This window comes from Parasteatoda tepidariorum, chromosome 8 (assembly GCF_043381705.1).
Source record: "Parasteatoda tepidariorum isolate YZ-2023 chromosome 8, CAS_Ptep_4.0, whole genome shotgun sequence".
Classification (NCBI taxonomy): domain Eukaryota; kingdom Metazoa; phylum Arthropoda; class Arachnida; order Araneae; family Theridiidae; genus Parasteatoda; species Parasteatoda tepidariorum.
In genome coordinates, this window is record NC_092211.1 from 14,625,950 (window position 1) to 14,643,825 (window position 17,876).

Sequence of the window (17,876 nt, forward strand, 5' to 3'; positions counted from 1 at the left end):
GATAACTTGAAAATAAGACATATCCAGAACAGGACCATTAGTCTTGGCACTACTATAGGCTAAAATATTACGTCCCTTGACCACGACTGTAAGAGTGGAGCATGGACCTTAAACATGACACACAATACTCACATGTTTCAGGATTTCCCAGAGCAATCTTATTTTTGCGCATGCATTTTTGTGCACTCAATTGAGTGGTGTAATTTGCTTTCTGTTATTATCTGCTTTCTAATTTAGCATGGATTTCGACACAAACAGAGTTTTGTGTCGAATGGTATGGTTGGCAATGTGGTCAGCATTGCTCACAATGATGCATTTACTTTCCAAATAAGCTGATACCCATCGATCTGAAGCTGTGTTGGGTTTAAGCGCTTCTAAAAATCGAACCCCAGTCATTCACAACGACAGCTCAAAGCCTTAACCATTGAGCCAATTTGGTTCAATACAGTGGGGGAGAGGGGGGTCAATTGTAACAGGGTACGATTGTAACAGAGCAAAGATTTCGAGTGTCGGGTTCTAGATTTGGTTCCTAGGTGGCGCACAAGGTGTATAAGCTGGGGTGTACAAATCTACATGTACACCCCAGCTGCGACCATTTTTATGTACTTTTGAAAGAGTTACATCGCAAAAGATATTTTCACGCTACGTAAGTACTTTTTTTGGTATTGGAATATTATATTGTAACAAAGTAATTTGTTTAAACAAATAAAAATTATTAACCGAATATGCAAGTGGACACCTTAATTAACATTTCAATAAAAAAAATTAGTTTTGTTAATTAACTAACATTGTTTTTAACAAATGAAGCTGAAATGGCGTCTTGGGAACTATTGTAACAGCTGAAAATAAATAATCTTATGTTTGCAAAACATTACTTAACTCTTTAAGAACTACCAATAGTTTCCTATATCATTTATATTATGTTTCATGTGCATTATTTTATTAGTCACCTTTCACAGCATAAATTAAAATTTTTATCCCCTTAAAGTTAAGAGTTTAACCCTTTAGGTCTCTGCTCATTATTATTTTTACTCCTAAAATATCACGACTATTTTGATCAATAAAAAAATATATCACAACTATGATAATGTGTATAATTAACTATGTTTTAGTTGAATTTCTTAACTGTTACAATTGACCCCGTAAGTGGGAACAATTGTAACAAAGTGCACGACTGTCAAAAATTGTTAATAACTAATATAATAACATTTAAAATAAGGTATTTTTTTTCTAGTAGAGGATAGTTTATTTTACTCGCCTGTCAATTAATACTAATAATATATTAGATTTTTTGTTAGTTAAAAATAGTTAAGTAGAAAATGTTTCAATTGACCCCACTCTCCCCTACATAACTTCTAGATTATATGACTTCGGATCATCCTCAGGAAAATTGTTTCTCAGACGGTCGCCAATAGCCCATTGTGCGGCTCTAGTGCTACGTTAATAAAGTAATTACCTATTGTCATATTTCTCATCAAAGGGATTTTACAACAAATCTATTTCCATGATAAATGCTTTGGTATTTTTGAGACTCGAACTTATTTAATGCTTTAGTTCTGCAATTCAAATCTTTTAAAGTCTGCAAACTTAAAGTATTTGTCTGTCTGTAACTTTTGGGGCACAAAATATTTATCTTGTATTCTACTGTCACGATTAACGATCTTGTTTGCTATTTGTTGCAAACTCAGTTCTTCAATAACATCGGTACTCAAACCAAACAAATTTTTTTATCACAACACATTAGGGTGTTAATTCAGAAAACTTTTTCAATAAATTTTGGATCTTTAATCACTTGCTGCAGTCAGTATGTGGGTGGGTGACCACTTCAGCCTGCGTTGATACTAAGGGTGTGCAGTATCAGTACTCGCAGCTTTAGTGTGACGTCAATAAAGTGTCTACCTACCTATCAGATCCTTAATTTTTAGGAGCAGGATGCCTCAGAGACTAAAATATCAGAATTTTAAATAAAATAAAAATGATCACACGTTTGTATTCCAAAGTTACAAAAGAACTTCAGCGTTTGCAAACACTTAACCAAAGTAAGACCAAATCCTTTAGTCTTGCTGGAATATCTTGTTATTTAGATTTCCCCATTAGCTAGTGTGCTATTAAGGATATAAACCATCTACTTTCTTAGCTAAAGACAAGTGCCCCTTTTATAAATAAAATTGTAGAGTTTTATATTAGTGCAACATCAGCAACAAAATCTCACCAACCAAGTTGGCGTAACTGAGAGTTTAAGTTCTCCAACATTGACTCAAAATGTCGTAAATTTGTATTAAAAGTCACTATAAAACCTTTAGTGCTTACAAGCATCAAACACTTAAAGTAGTGCTAAATCTGTAAGTGTTGCTGTGAAAACATGTCACTCTGAGTTCGCCGTTAGCTGGTGTACTTTTCGATGTACAAACCAGCGACTTTCTTAGCAATTTGGAAACACAAGGCGTCTGTGATTCATAAAACATCAGATATTTACATTAGTGCCACGTCAACAGCTAAGTCTCACCAACCAGGCTGGTGTAAATGAGAGATTAAGGTCCATGATTATGACTCAGAATGTAGCATGTTTGCGTCGAAAGTAACTAAAGAACCTTTGGCCTTTACAGAAACGAAGTGGGAAGTGTCGAAGTTGGACTAAATCCGTAAGTCTTACAAGGAAAACATACCACTCCAAGTTTACCATTAGCTGATATACTGTTAGAGGTACAAACCGACAAATTTCTCAGCAATGATACAAAAAAAAAAAAAAAAGGGCCGCTTCGCAAATAAAGTTTTAGACTTTTACATTTGAGTAACGTAAACAATAAGACCACACCAACTAAGCTGGTGTAGCCAAAATATTAACATCCCAGACTTTGGCTAAAAATGTCACACTTTCGTACCTAATGTCATTGAAAAACTTAAGAGCCTTCAATAATCTAACGGAAAAGAAGTTTTATTTTTTCATCCTTTCAATTAATTTTAGCAAGATTAATTTCAAATTTGTTAATTTAGTTAAAGATCTTTTTTTAATAAGCTGTAAGTCAATAGTATAAATGGCAGTCAAATCCGCTACATCGGAGTATTTGGCACAGACATACCTACAAATGACCAAATTATGGTTTTACTTCAACTTAGTTCTTATATGGTAATTCCACAGTAACATCGATCAACAGTGATTTTGCAACAGGAACCTGCGACCCTTTCCGTGGCGATTCGTGACCTCAGTCACTCTGCTACCATGGCTCTATCGAGTTCATTATTATTTCTTTAAATATTTATATTAAAAATCTGCAAACTATGTGTGCTCAGATAGCTTTGTTAAATTATGTTGAAGAGCAGATAGCACTAATTATGGTATATTATATCACAGCAAATATAAAAGATATATCCAGGGAATAGAGCCCACTTCTACGTTTCAGAACGCTTGGTCTGAAGGACCCTTGGTCTTTGTGGCATCTGTGTTGGTTTATTGGTACAAAATACATTTGCAGACTTATGTGCTCAATTAAGGCTTATAAGCTTTTGTCAAGTAGAAGGACAGATATCACAATATAGAGCAGGACATCACAAGGAATACATCTAGGGTTATGGCGGGATTCGAACCCGCCACCTCCACGCTTAACAGAGAGTTTGGCGGGCGATACCGCTCAGCCAGGGAGGCCGCTGTGACATCTGCAGGAAAATTTCGTTATGCGTTGCAGAAATAGTCAGCTTGAGGTTTGTTCACAAAATTTTTCATATAAAAAATCAAATTTTGACGTTTGTGTGACTAAAATTTGTGTGATTTTAATCATTGCCGGATTCTTTGTTAAAGTAAGTGTTTCTTTCAAGAGGGTAATCTCTCTATGATATTGCGTGTTAGTTTTTTAAACAAAATTATTAACTAATATCTGTAACTAAAATTAATATCTTAACAATCATATAGATGCAGTACTGTTTAAATTTGTAAGCGCAATAGTAGATAAACCTTGATATAAATGTTAGAAAAGTTTTACTTATTGTCTTAAGAATTTATCTAGCATAGATGTTTCGAATAACTTTATTTCTATCTTGCAGTCTAAGTACTAGATTAAAATTTTGATTCTGAATTTTTTAAAAGTATCTTCTTTATCGCCCTTTCTCTTTCTCTTAATTATTTTGCTCTTGGTCAAACCTGTTGAATTAAACCTTTATGAAGGTTTGGATTTCTTAACGTTTAAATTATGTTCGATATTTGAAAGCTTTAGTTGTAAAACTGAATATATTAAAAACCTGAATGCATAAAAGAACTGAATATGTAAAGAACATGTGGTTACGATGATCCAGGGTTTTAAAATTTTAAATTTTTCAGATTTTTCCTCCTTTTTTTCCAACCTCCAACTTGTATAATTTGAATTGAAAATACCTTCTCAAATTTTCAGTATTTTTATTCAGTTACTTCAATGTATTTATCCAATAACATTTAGTTAGAGCATTGGTCATTTTTGTCTGGCTAGCGGACGAAAGTAACTTTTTCCTTTTTATTGTAACGCAAATTAGGGTTAGTTATAGTTTTTAATTGAAAAGTTCTTCTTTTTAAAACTAATTTGTTTTCATATTTTACCCGCGAATTCTTTCTGAACCCAGAGTTTGATTTTAAATGAAAAATTTGATTTCTATGTAGATAGGGTATTTATAGTTAAAAATAAAATACGATAAATTTATTTTTTCCGTTTTAAATATTTTAAGCCTTGTATTTATGGTCCTTAAAAAATAAAGGAATCTGAAATATTTGTTCTGCGTGAAGCTATTTTAAAACTTTATGATTTTTAATCTATAAAAAAATTGCATAACTCTAGCTAAAACTTTACTAAGTATAGTTTTTTAAGAAAAGTGGAAATTATTTCCAATTTACTCAGGAGATTTAACTTTAGACAAGCATGAGTTATATCGAAAACATAAGTATTTTGCCTGAGTTTGGTGCAGCATTGTCTACTCTAGATTCTGTGTAACTCTTACTATTGTATTGAGAAACTAGCAAATCTGTATTTTATAACATTGAGAAAATGTTCTATAAGACTTGGGCTCATGGCTTCATAAATGAAGGTTGCTGAGGTAGCACTGATTAAAACCTTAGATTTGGCAGGAATCAGATTGTAGATTTTGAAACTTTCAAAAAACAGTGACAAAGCTATAATTTTATTTAATCTCGAAACTAGTCTTCGCAACATTGGTAAGGAATAATTCAAAAAATATTTTGTATTTTAAGCAAGAGCTTTTGTGAACCCTTTCTCTTTATGTAAATGTCTCTACTTGTGTACCTTTACGAAGCTACCACTAGTTTTAAATATGTCAAATATAATTTTACCTAACAACTAATAAACGAAAACTTAGAATTTTATATGAGTACTTAAAAAATGTAAATTTTATATGAGTACTTAAAAAATGTATAGAATTTTCCTAAAATATAAATAGTGCAATTATGCCTAAGCAAAGGATTTATAAAACGACGATAAAGCATAAAAAGAAATGCATTATAAAGTTCTAAAAAATGTTATAACTGGAGTTTACTAATAATACTCTTAACTTTCTTTTAAGGAACTTTATTACCTTATGCTCCATTATACAGAGCATCAATGAGTTAAAGTTTAGGCTAGATAGCGTGCGTTCTATATGAAACAGAATTTTCACCAAATATTATAAAAGTTTATGAAAATTAAAGTATGCTTTTTGACTCAGTACAAAATTTGTATTAACTCTTATCTGAAACGCTATTCTTGATTACAATTTATTTTCCATATATAGATTGACTAAATTTAAATAATAAAAAATTTACATATTGATCTTAAAAATACTCGTTACCGTAAAATTACTCATTACCGTTTGTTTGAAGATTTTTCAAAACTACTCGTATTAAAATTTTATTTACTAAAGTTAACCGCATTTTCCAAGTCTTCTTGGACTCACTGATTTGCTCTCGAACCTTTTTCTCCTGATTAAAAAGGGAAGCTAACTTGCGGTAACCACACTTTTATATAAATATTATAAACATTTACCCAACTTCACTGGTAAATGTTTAGCGGTTTCAAAGTTTGTATTTTAATAAATGATTCTTGGTTATTATTAAATTAATAGTTTTTTATCCACTACTTTTAAATAATTCTGAAGTTTATTATATAAAACGCAAATCTTTTAAAGCTGCTTCGTATTGAGCGTTTCGTAAAATTGACAAAATCTGCAAATTTTAGTTGGTAGTTATCTAGTGAGTGCTACAATATTTTGTAGAAACTGGAGCAGTTTGTAACTCTGATCACTTATTCAACAGAAAGCCATGAAACTGAATATTATAGGAAAATATAAAAATCTAGTTCATTTTGTTGCGAGTAACTTCTACAATGAAAATTTTGTTTCCAATTCTCTTAGTGAAATTGCGCAATTTTATTTCGCATAATCTGGTTGCTATCATTCAAAGATTTTGAATATTTTTCAATCTCTTATAATAAGCAAGCCTTAGTATAAACTTGCACTGAAAAAAGTAAAATTTGTTACATACAGCATCTAATATCATGCTGTAACTATTTAAACTTTCATAAGGATTGTCCAAATGAAAAATGCACACGTAAGATTGCGCCATAAGTACAATAGTGATAAAAGTGCCGCCTTTATCACAATCTCTGTTTACAATCATTGTTTAATTACTATTAAAAATTATTTTTTACATGGGAATGTCTTTGAATAAAAATTTAAGTTTAATGCATCTAGCCGTTGCTGGTGCCTACCTCTCTCCGTTAAAAATTTGAGTATTTAAAGTTATGATTTTTCATTTGCAGGATAGTAATATGCAATTGGAGCATTAAAAATTTTTCTTAATAAATATGTCTAGTTATTTGGAAATAAGTTTTAGTTTTAAAGTTCAAAAATTTTGTCTTTTAAATTAAAATATCGTTTGGACAAAAGAGATGAATATTGGACAGATTAATGTTTAAAATTACCTACGAGGGTAAAAAAAAATTTTACGACAATTTATTTGAGCTTTCGTACTTGTTTCTAGTAAATTTTTTCCTTCAGCATTTTAACTATTAATTTAGCAAGCTTTAAAGTTCCTTTTTTGTCGAAATTTGTCTGCTTCCATTTTTAGCTTAAACCATTCTTGTAACAATGTTTCTATTTTTTGTAACTGTTTCCATAATAACACAACGTTGAAACAATGAAAAACAAATTTTTAAATATTGCATGCAAACAGCACAACTTAGAGGGGAAGAAAATAACGCAAAATTATAGAAAAAATATTAGCAATCTGTGACAAAGAACGCTATGTCCGTTAGTGAAGCTATTCAATGTATTAATCTAACAATAACAGATCTAGAAGTGGTTTTAAACAATGAAATTTTGCATTTCGATATGGCGCCTGAACTAAATGACTCTAAAGTTTCGATTCTTTGCAAACCAGCCTATAAAAACTAGCGAACTGCAGTAAAAACAGTTCTAAGCTGTTTCGGGTGCATACAGTTTTCCTCCTTGCTAAGCAAATGAAGGTTAGTTCCATCAAAAAGTCAGCCACGAGTTTGTCCCAATGCTCGATCCAGGCGTTTGTCTTCTGGGTGGAATTCAAAACTACAAGGCTATGGAGTTTAACATCAATGATCGTAAACTCAATCTGTCAAAAAATAAAGAGCCTTCAAAAAAATAGTCTTAAAACTCTATTTTAGAAACTAGACTGGAACATACGCAAAGCTTAAAAGTATTTACAAAAGCACGTATCATTAATAAAGCACAAAAAAATTAGTACAAACCTCTTATTCCGTCCTACCGAATGCATCCTATAAATGTTCAGTAAATTTTACATAAAACTATTTATTTTAAAAAGATGCGACTTCAAAACCATGCTTGTTTAGCTCCAGTTCTTGAGTTATTAGCGAACATCCATGCAGACTTTTGCTTTTATATACAGAGAGAAGTTGTGACTTAATGTTTGCTTTGTTGTCTGAAATTATGACATTCTAAAAATCTTTCCTAAACTTAGTTTTAGAAGTACACTATAAATTACTAAAGTCAATAAATTCTACTAATTTCTTTTACTGCTTAATTGCAAATACTAGCAATAACGCAAAATGATTGCCGAACATTGAGATTGATTTTTGAAACTAAATAAGACTTCTTTATAGGAAGTAAACAATTCAATAATTGAACTGTTTTACTCTATAATTTGACTTAATAAGTTTTATTTTACAGAAATCAAGGTCTAATAAAATGTCTCGCTCACAATCCACTAGAGTCACTCGATCTACATCACGGATGGCAAGTAGTATTGCTGCAACTGTACCAGCTGTTGGAGAGAGCTCTGAAAGTGAAAATGAACAGCTTTTAATGATTCTGAAATCAGACAACTCATCACATCTGATCGGTGAATCGTTCAAGAAAATTGAATCTGAACGGCAAAAAACGTACGTTGATAGTCTAAAGGATTTAATGAACTTTTTTCCAAAGAAGTCTGAGGAAGAGGATGAATTTTCCTTGAAAACAGCCAGAAGAGAGGCTTTATTTGAAGATGCGATTGCCACATTTGTGGCGTGCTTTTTAATAATTTCAATCTCTTTGCTGAGCTTTTATGCCAGACACTCTATTGTCTCTTCAATGCTTCCAGCTCAAGTACTTGAACTCGGAAAGTTTTGGACACCTTGTATATATTGTCTGGTGATTTTTGTTTTGCTTAGAGAGAAATTGAGTTCATATTTTTAAGTACTGTTTATAAATTTTCAAATAAACTCTGCATATTTTTGATTGTGTTGAGAAGATTTTTTAAAGTACTTAAAGATTTTCTGAATCTTTTTTCGCTGTTGGAAAACAGCAGCAAAATAGGAGGTAACTTAAACTCCAAATATAGCTGTGATTCTTTTTTGCGTTCTGATACGGCTAAATCAAGAATAACAAATTCAGGCTCAACCGCTTCGATTACTATAAGCCTGTACCTTTAATCCGCCATAACAAAATTTGAGTGTTATCCTCTCAACGAGGACAAAGGTTCAAATCCCTATAGTGGCTGGTTGATACGCATTATTCAACCAATTCGCATAAACCACAGTGCTGGAGCAAAGTATCCTCAGTGTTAAACGGATCATGGGTTAGATTCTCCTTGTCGTCGGGCTAACCATCAGAGGTTTAAGTGGTTTTCCCTTATGTTGCGCAAGTGAAGGTTAGCTCCATCAAAAAGTCCTCCACGAAGGCATAGTTTGTTCCTATGCTTGATCCAGAAGTTCGTCTTCTGGGTGGGGTTCGAAACTACAAGGCTATGGAGTTTAATATATATGATAGTAAACTCAATCTGTAGGACATTTAACGTTGCTTATAAAGAAAGAAAAACCTTTTCAACGTTTGGGGGAGTTTATAAAACTTTCACCTTTGCAAAAATTATTAAACGAAGTAATTTTTTGTTCTGAAACATCGCAGTGGTAAACAATTTTTCTTACTAATTAAATTGAAAGCTCTTTTCATTTTTAAACTGTATTTTCATACTATGACTGTCATTTTTCTTATTAGGAGTTAAAGCTGGTAAAAATTGACAAAACAGCGAAGTTTTAACCCCTAACGGATTAAAAAAAAATAATAACATATCCACCAAAAATACTATTTTTCTATAAAGAGCCTTAAAAAAAATAGCCTCAAAAACTCTCTTTTAGAAACTAGACTGGAACACACAAAGTTTAAAGTATTTACAAAACTACGTATCATAATTAAAGCTTGAAAAGATTAGTACAAACCTCTTATTCCACCTTACCGAATGCGTCCTGTAAATGTTGTGTAAATTTTACATGAAACTATTTATTTTAAAAATATGTGGTTTAAAAATCTTGTTCAGACTTTTAAAAACCTGGTTGTTTAACTTGAATGAATATAACCTAAAGAGTTGAATAACGACTTCAGCTGAGAATTTTCATTTTGATATTAAAAGATTTGCTAAACATGGCTGGTAGGGCGGCAGGATCAATGTCCAACAAGTCGTGAGTTTGGTACCCGCAGGACGAAGACTTGTGCACGTTAAAGATATCGGGGTCACAAAGTCCTCTAAATTCTCATAACAAATCAATACCTCTGGGTGTACTGGATCATAGATTGATCGTGCTCTGGTTCAGGTCAAAATTACGATCTGCGGATGGATAGATGGTGTGTGAATGTTTCCTCCCTGTAAAACGGGATGCGTCGTATGTATGTTGTCTTCGCATCATCCTCAGAGATGTTTCCCAGACCGTCACCAATAGCCTATTGTGCAGCTCTAATGCGAAGTAAATAAATGTACCAGTACCTTTTATTTTGTTTGGTTCCTCTTTTTGTTTTTTCATCTGATTCAGTTTACATGCTGAGCCATGGTTGAGTGATGCACGTGATTCAGTTAGCAAAACAAGTTTGATTTCATTACTTTGAGTACGCAATGCTTTTTTCGTTTTGTTATCTTTCGTTCATTTGAATCAAATTACCTTCTAAAAGAATCTTAATTAGTTGAATATCGTCATTTTAATTACACTTAATTTAAAAGCATTGTTGTAAAAAATATAAATATGATCACAATTATCTTGCGCTTCATTAAATTTAAATAAATAAACCATAATGTTCACAACTATTAAAAAATTGTTATTTCACTTTTAATTAAATTGTATACAATTAATGTTATGAAAATGCTTTATTCATTAATATATTCATAAAATTCTTTCAAGGTTGAAATCGTCGAAATAATTCGAACTCTTAACACTGACTACCACTAGACAAAGAATCATCGCCGTCATCACGTGTGACATTACGAACGGAATTTTATTCTTGTGTCATCTCTAGAAGAGGCGTCGTGAATGATAAGGAGTCATTCCAGATGATTCGTGGATTTCTTCTCTTCTATCTCCAGAACTCTCGACCCCAGGGAGCTGATTGATGTTAAAGAGGCATTTAAGGGCAATCTTCTCAGCGTCGACCATGTACCCAGATAACTGTCCTCGGCGTCATTTCACCTCGTCAAAAGAATCTCGAAGAAAAGTCCTCGTCATTCCCTGTCATTTCATCTAAACATCTCTTCCCCCCCCTCCCTCTAGTCTACCCCTCATCTCTTTCACACCGCTGAAGAATGTGATTGACTCCATATATGTAATGTAATGTACTCATTTATGTGTCTCGAGTCTGGAAAGTTTTCCCTTCATTTTATTCAGTTTTCGGTTTTAATTCAAGTGAAAGTCTTCACAAATTTCACTTTTTCAATGCAAAAATTTCGTTCGTTTCGATTTTAATTTAATATTATTTGAAAATTGACTGTGCAATGATGTAAATAAAATCCGTAGAAAGATAAGTAGGCTCTTCCAGTTCTTAAATGAGTATCATATAAAAAACTTAAGTGGTTAAAATGAATTTTCAGTTTTTTTTAATTTCATTTTTATATCAAATTCAAATTTAAATCTTAATTATTTCGACTTATTTTGTTCAGAAAAATTCATTGTTTCTCTCTTTATATATGCATCCGGTTCTCAATTTAATGAATCCTTGTTTACCGAATTTCAATAATTTAAAATTTCTTTTTCTTATTTCCCGACTAAAATCAAGGGAAAAAAACCTATTTAACAAATAATAACCACTGAATTTAAGAATTATTCCATGACATAATCATCATCATTATTATTTTTTTTTCTCTTTTTTGAACAAAGTTTGTTCTTCCTTACTTCCTTACTTTGTTTGGACTTCCTTACATCATCAGATAAAGATACAAATGAGAAATATTTTTTGTTTATTTATCAATGTCCGACACATCCTCCAATTTACACCTAATTATTTCCCTGCATATTTCACAGGTCATTCAATTTCAGTCCATTGATATCATTCTTTCGATAAAAATGAAGCATAGAAAGTTGCTTTGGAGAAAAATTATAGCATCATTGAATGAAAATGCTGAGAAAATAAACAAGGTCAACGTTTTGGCTGTTCTGTATATTTTGCAAAAGTAATCTCGAGACTGAATTTTTGAAAATATTGTTGAAATAAGCTTAATTTCAAAACACAAAAGTGCAATTAACTGGTGCATTTGAAGTTTCCTATGCTTTTAGATACAGATTGAAAAATATACTTGTAATTCCTAATTACGGAAATTAATTGTGTGAGAGCAAACAAATTTTGATTCGGGCCCCAAAATTTCAAAAGTACCGTTTTATACGTTAATTTGGGGAATTAACGAATTGAAAATTATCCAAGTCATCCTAATTTTCAGTTTTAGTTTTATTTTTTAAAATTTTTACGCTAAAACACTTTTGGGAAGGCGGGGAAACTCTTTTAATTCATAAATGTGTAGTTTGTAATGCACATAATTAAGGAAATCGAAATTTTGTTTTTTTCATTTTTATTCGATTTTAAATTTAAATCAATTTCTCAGCATTTCAACTTGTTAAGGAAGAAACTTTCTTTGTTTTATTTATTTAAAAATATCTGACTCAATCACTTTCCCTTTTTATAAACTGTAAATAATTTCTCTTGGAAGACCGGATTCTTCAAATGAATAGCATGTAATGAATAGCATGTAATCCAATTAATGATGTGATGTCACAGAATTTTCATATTCTTAAGTCGATTTTCGTTTCTAGCAAAAACAAATGTTTTCATCATTTTGAATTTTTCAATAAAAAAATTTTCATCGTTTGGATACTTTTAAATATTTTATCCTAATCTTTCTAATTGCTACATTGTAAATAAAAACTACAGGGAAAAAATTCTGGAAAGGTGAAGAGCAAAAGTTATCAGTTTCTTCACAAAAACTTAATATTTGCTGCTATGAAGAATCGAGTCAACTATATTTTCTTCATAATTTCGACTTTTTACGAACAAATCATTGTTCTAATTTTTACATACACTGTAAAAATTGTAGAGTAATACCTATCCGAATTTGGTGTTGAAAAACTATAAAAATTATCAATTAAATATTGAATGGAACGTTCTTGCTCACTTAAAAGGGTGTAATTTTGTGGCACTAATAATTGATAAAGCTTACACCAATGTGCAGTATATTTACTTAATTAACGTATATTTACACAATTTAACGAAATTCTTACGTGAAATGTTGGCAGAGCGTGTTTTAAACGTGTAACAGATGCCTTTAGACCATAATTTAAAAGTTTAAAGGTGAGAAATTGCGCAATTTTAATATAGTGACAATGTGGCAGATAAGATGACGGTTTATTCATATTGAAGTGTACTGGTAGATTGTAAGTTCTTGTCTGATTGAATTGACAAATTAGTCACAGCATAATTTAATACCATGTTGATTGTAGTTGTTTATTTGTCACATTGATTTGACAATTACTCATTTAAACTGCTGTGTGAATGCTGTGCTTTTATTAAAAACTCTCAGTATAAATAAGTAAAGGATCTTTTCACAGATGAAGATAAACATTGGCAAATAGTTTGAGTAAAGAAATGCGCCTGGAAATTATTTAATTTCCGTTAAAAATTAAATAAAATAAATAAAATGTAAGATAAGATAATGACTTATTAGTGTCGTACTTTATACAAAAATACACTTTCATTTTTTTTCCTTTCAAAATCACTAATAATCATCTGACTTATCCATTATCAAGAAAATATAATAACATATTTTTTTCTTCACATGAGCCAAAAAGAAAGTGGAGAAAAAAAAACCTTTCCGAATCACAAAAATTCTTCAATCTTGTTCCCGCCTACGCAGAAAGCGAAAAAAAAATGAATAAAAGCAAACAGAAAAGAAAATAATACGAAATCTTGCTGAAAGATCTCTTTAACCCAAGACCGTCACCATCGGATTCCAGAATAGACGGATGATCCTTCAGATAAATAAATCCAACAAAAGAGGACCGCTTTATTTGCGACATGGGCTAGGTGGAAATCTAGCTTCAGTTGCGCTGCTGCTACAATTAATCTTCATCGCTACATGTTTCTTAATTAGGTCTTCACATCGGTTGCTATGACGACGCACATGTTCTTTGATAAGAAAACGTTTTTGTGTCTCCCTAGTGCTGCACTTTGATTAAAAGGATCACCTGATAGTCCATCCAGAACCTCCCTTTCTGTCACCCTCAGGGATTTATACAACATTCATCTTATGGCTCTGGAATATTCCAAGCGTCGATGCGTAACTTGCTAAGTAACTAAGGCACAGAAGATGCCGTTATGGTAGAATAGATTAAGTTTTATGATTTATTCATATTGAGGCATTGCCTATCCAATCGTAATATTACTGATGTAGTGACGACTAGAAAAAAAACACAGGTTTTGTCAGGAAAGGGTTTTTGGTACACATATGAATAGTCCCACAAATATATTTATTTTCCAGCAAGTAAATGATATTAAGTAAGGGAAAATTCTCGGAAAGTTCTTCGAAATATTTTGGGTTAATTTTAATTTATTCCCGGATTTATTCCCTTCAAAACAAACTTCTTCTTTAATGTTTTGCCTCACTAATAAAAATCATTTTCAAAAACTCTAAAATAAATTAATAAATAAGTTCAAAGTTTTGCTAAACATGCATATTAAGTTAGCGTAATAGAAACTGACGGTATGTTTAGCACGTTGTTCAATGCTAAACAATAGGATTAGCAGTTTCCAAAATATTATAGAGTTGTTTGGATAAAACGTCGACCGGCCAGTGTAGGGGGCAGGGAACTGTCCTTGCAACAGAAAGGTTCTGGGTTCGAATCCTGGGCAAGGCATGGATGTTCTTTCCTTCCCTATATTATCTGTCTTTACTGTGGGAGCGACGTTGACCCACCTAATATGGTGTCCCTGTAAGAGAGGTCAACAAAATTGCCCTGTAGATGCCTGAATTGACGGATATTAACACAGGCGGGTATTAGAAAAAAATTGTTTAGATAAAACTATACGAATTAATGGAAAAAGGATTGATTATTTAGCAAATTTTAATCCACAATTATTTCTAAACAATATATTATTTTCATGCTTTTTTGCGCATGCAAGGGAAGATAACTAGTTTTAGTGTAACAGTTTTTAATGTACCCTCACATTGTCAATACGGTTTTTTTTTAAATTTTTATTTATTTATTCATTTATATATTTATTTTATATTTTTATGTGTTACTGATAGGTTTAATAGTCGAATTGTACATGACACATTAGTTAAAGAATTAAATGCCTGTTAATACTGTTAAAAAATGTTCGAATGCTCACGTTACGATATTTGTTTATAATATATACCAGTTGTTCCGTAATCTCCACCTAAATTACCTTTAATTTTTTAACCATTTGCACAAATAATGCAAAAATAGTTGTAAATAGTAGAGACTGTAAATAAATTACTTAAAAAAACGTCATCAAAGTCTGACGAAGCATTATCGGGGAGAGCAAGATTAAAAGCATCGAAACATCTTTTGTTGGTGGAGGAAACTGAGACGTAGTAAAAGAAAAGGATAAAAAAACATATTCAAGTTCAATCCAACAATGGAAGTAGATTTAAGTTTTTAATTTATCCTTTCTCAATAGTGTATCGTCAAATTTTGTTATCTCTTTTGTTTCTTCTTTGTTCGAATAAATAATTATAATAATAATAATAATTAATAAAATAATATAAAGTAATAATTCGTTTAAATACTTAAATATTTAATCCGTGTTATTTAACAAGCATAGTTTATATATATATATATATATATATATAATTTCCAACTTAGCAAGGATTCTAATATTATATATAAATTAAACAAAATATTTGTAAACAAAATTTGGGAAGAAGAAGAAGAAAAGAAACGGGTAAAATGTGTTTGCTAAAGTTATTTGTTTTATGGATTCTTATAATTATATAATTATTTATTTATTTTAATGAAAGAAACATCTAACCATTCATTTTTTATTTTTAATATGAGCAAGATTGATTAATCACAAAAGATAATAAAACTAACTCCTATTTTAAATGCTTCGATTATGAAAAAAAAAATTAAACCCCAATACGTTTTAAACGTGATAAATATATTCGCTTTATTTTAAACAAAATATTCAAATTAAGAAAAAAAATTTTAAAAAAAATTCATGCCCACAAATCTTAATCGTTTACCGATACTAATTTTATCCTGAGGAAAATATATTAACGATTTGCTAGGATTAAAAAAAAAGGTTTCAGAATATTGATAAAAAAAAACTTTTTCCTAATTAGTTGTTGATCGATCAACCTCACCCTTCTTCTAACGATGCTGATCTATATTTGCAATTTGAGGAATACGAACACAACACGTAAAGATATTAATAGGGTGCAGAAACGATTAATTTATTCAAGAAGTAAAATAATTTGAATATTTATTAATTAATTTATTGTTTTTTTAAGGGGCTGCTAAAGATGCTTAAAAATTTTTTTTGATACTGACTTCTTTAAGTAGCATATGCTAGGTTTACGTATGATGTAGCAAATCAAATTTTGTTACACTACACAAAATATGTTTTCTTGTAATTCTATATTAGTTCAATTTTTATGAATTGTTTTTGTAAGAAGTGTATTTCAAATAGTGAAATAAACATTTTACGCGAAGTCCTTCAATGTTCGACTATTTTTAGAAGTTACTTTTATATTAATATTAAATTAATAAATAGTATGTCGATAAAGTAATTGTTTATTAAATGTATCAAATAAAATTATATAATATTCGTATTTTTATTCAGATCTAAACACGGGATTGTTCCGTACTAAATTTACTGAACTATTATTGCGAATCACAGGAGTTCGATTCTTAGAGGGGGTTTAAAAGTCATCCATCTTCAAATCGATGGTTCTCTTTGTGTCTCATTGCCGTCAGGCCAACCATGTAAGAGATTTTCGTGATTTTCCACTCCATGTAACGCAAAGGAAGTTTCGTTCCATGAAAAAGTCCTCCAGGAAGGCAAATTTCTCCCAATACTTGATAAAGAAGTTCCCTTGTCTTCTGGATTGGTTTCAAACTTACAAGGCTACGGAGCTTAACATTAGTAGTCGTAAACCCGAAATTGGGTGGAACTGTTCAACAAAAGTTATAATATAAAATATAAATAATCTGTAAACTCTACTTTAAGGACTAGAATAGTAAATATAGATTAAGACATTACGAAGAAACCTTTTATAAGACAACAATATTTTTGAATAATGAATGTTAATTCATATTTTTTTAATTTTCAGCATAAGACATAATTTATACCTAATTATTGTTGAAATGGATTTTATTTGGTATACATTGCATTGACTTATAATAATCTCCATATAATAATAATTTGATGGTAGTATGAGATCAAGATGCAACTCCACTACCGCTTACTGAAGATGAAAGCTTACTTAATTGCATACTCAATGCAACAAAATCAAATAATGGTTGAAAATATGTTTGACTCAAAGAGAGAAAACAAATAAAACATTTAGAAAAGTTATTTAGACAGATTAGGGTCGTGCCATCTGCATTTATTTAAAGAATAAACTCAAAGAATTAAAAATTAAAATGATTAAATGATTTCTTAAAAAAATGAGAAGCGGAGTGAAAAAGCTTTATCCAAACAGTTTTTTTTCTTTTTTTTTCATTAAAGATCTAAAAATTATAGCCAAATTTTGCTTCAACTTTAATTTAAATTACTTAATTATTACTAACTTAATTATTATTACTTAATTATTACTAACTTAATTATTATTACTTAATTATTACTAACTTATTAATTATTATTACTAATTATAAATAACTTAATTATATAATACTTAATAACTTGACCAAAGATTCTTTCGTTATTTATTACATAATTAATTTTCGAAAATCTGAAAATTATAATATTTTTTTGAACAAATTTACTTTGTCAGAAAAAGCCCTTTCATTTCATATGTCTGTTGAAAATGTTGTATTCTTAGAAATCTTTTAAAATCTAAGGAGATATTCTGATTTTTTTCTCTTGAAAGAAGCCAAAAGAAAAAAAAAGACTGAATCTAAAAC

General features: G+C 30.6%; 1 long non-coding RNA gene across 1 annotated transcript; it reads left to right on the forward strand.

Moving 5' to 3' along the window:
* The first annotated feature begins 3,633 nt into the window (after positions 1 to 3,633).
* LOC107450675 (uncharacterized) lies at positions 3,634 to 8,719 on the forward strand. Its single transcript, XR_011637385.1, has 2 exons — positions 3,634 to 3,795; positions 8,173 to 8,719. It is a non-coding gene; the product is annotated as an uncharacterized lncRNA (long non-coding RNA).
* The last annotated feature ends 9,157 nt before the right edge of the window (positions 8,720 to 17,876 follow it).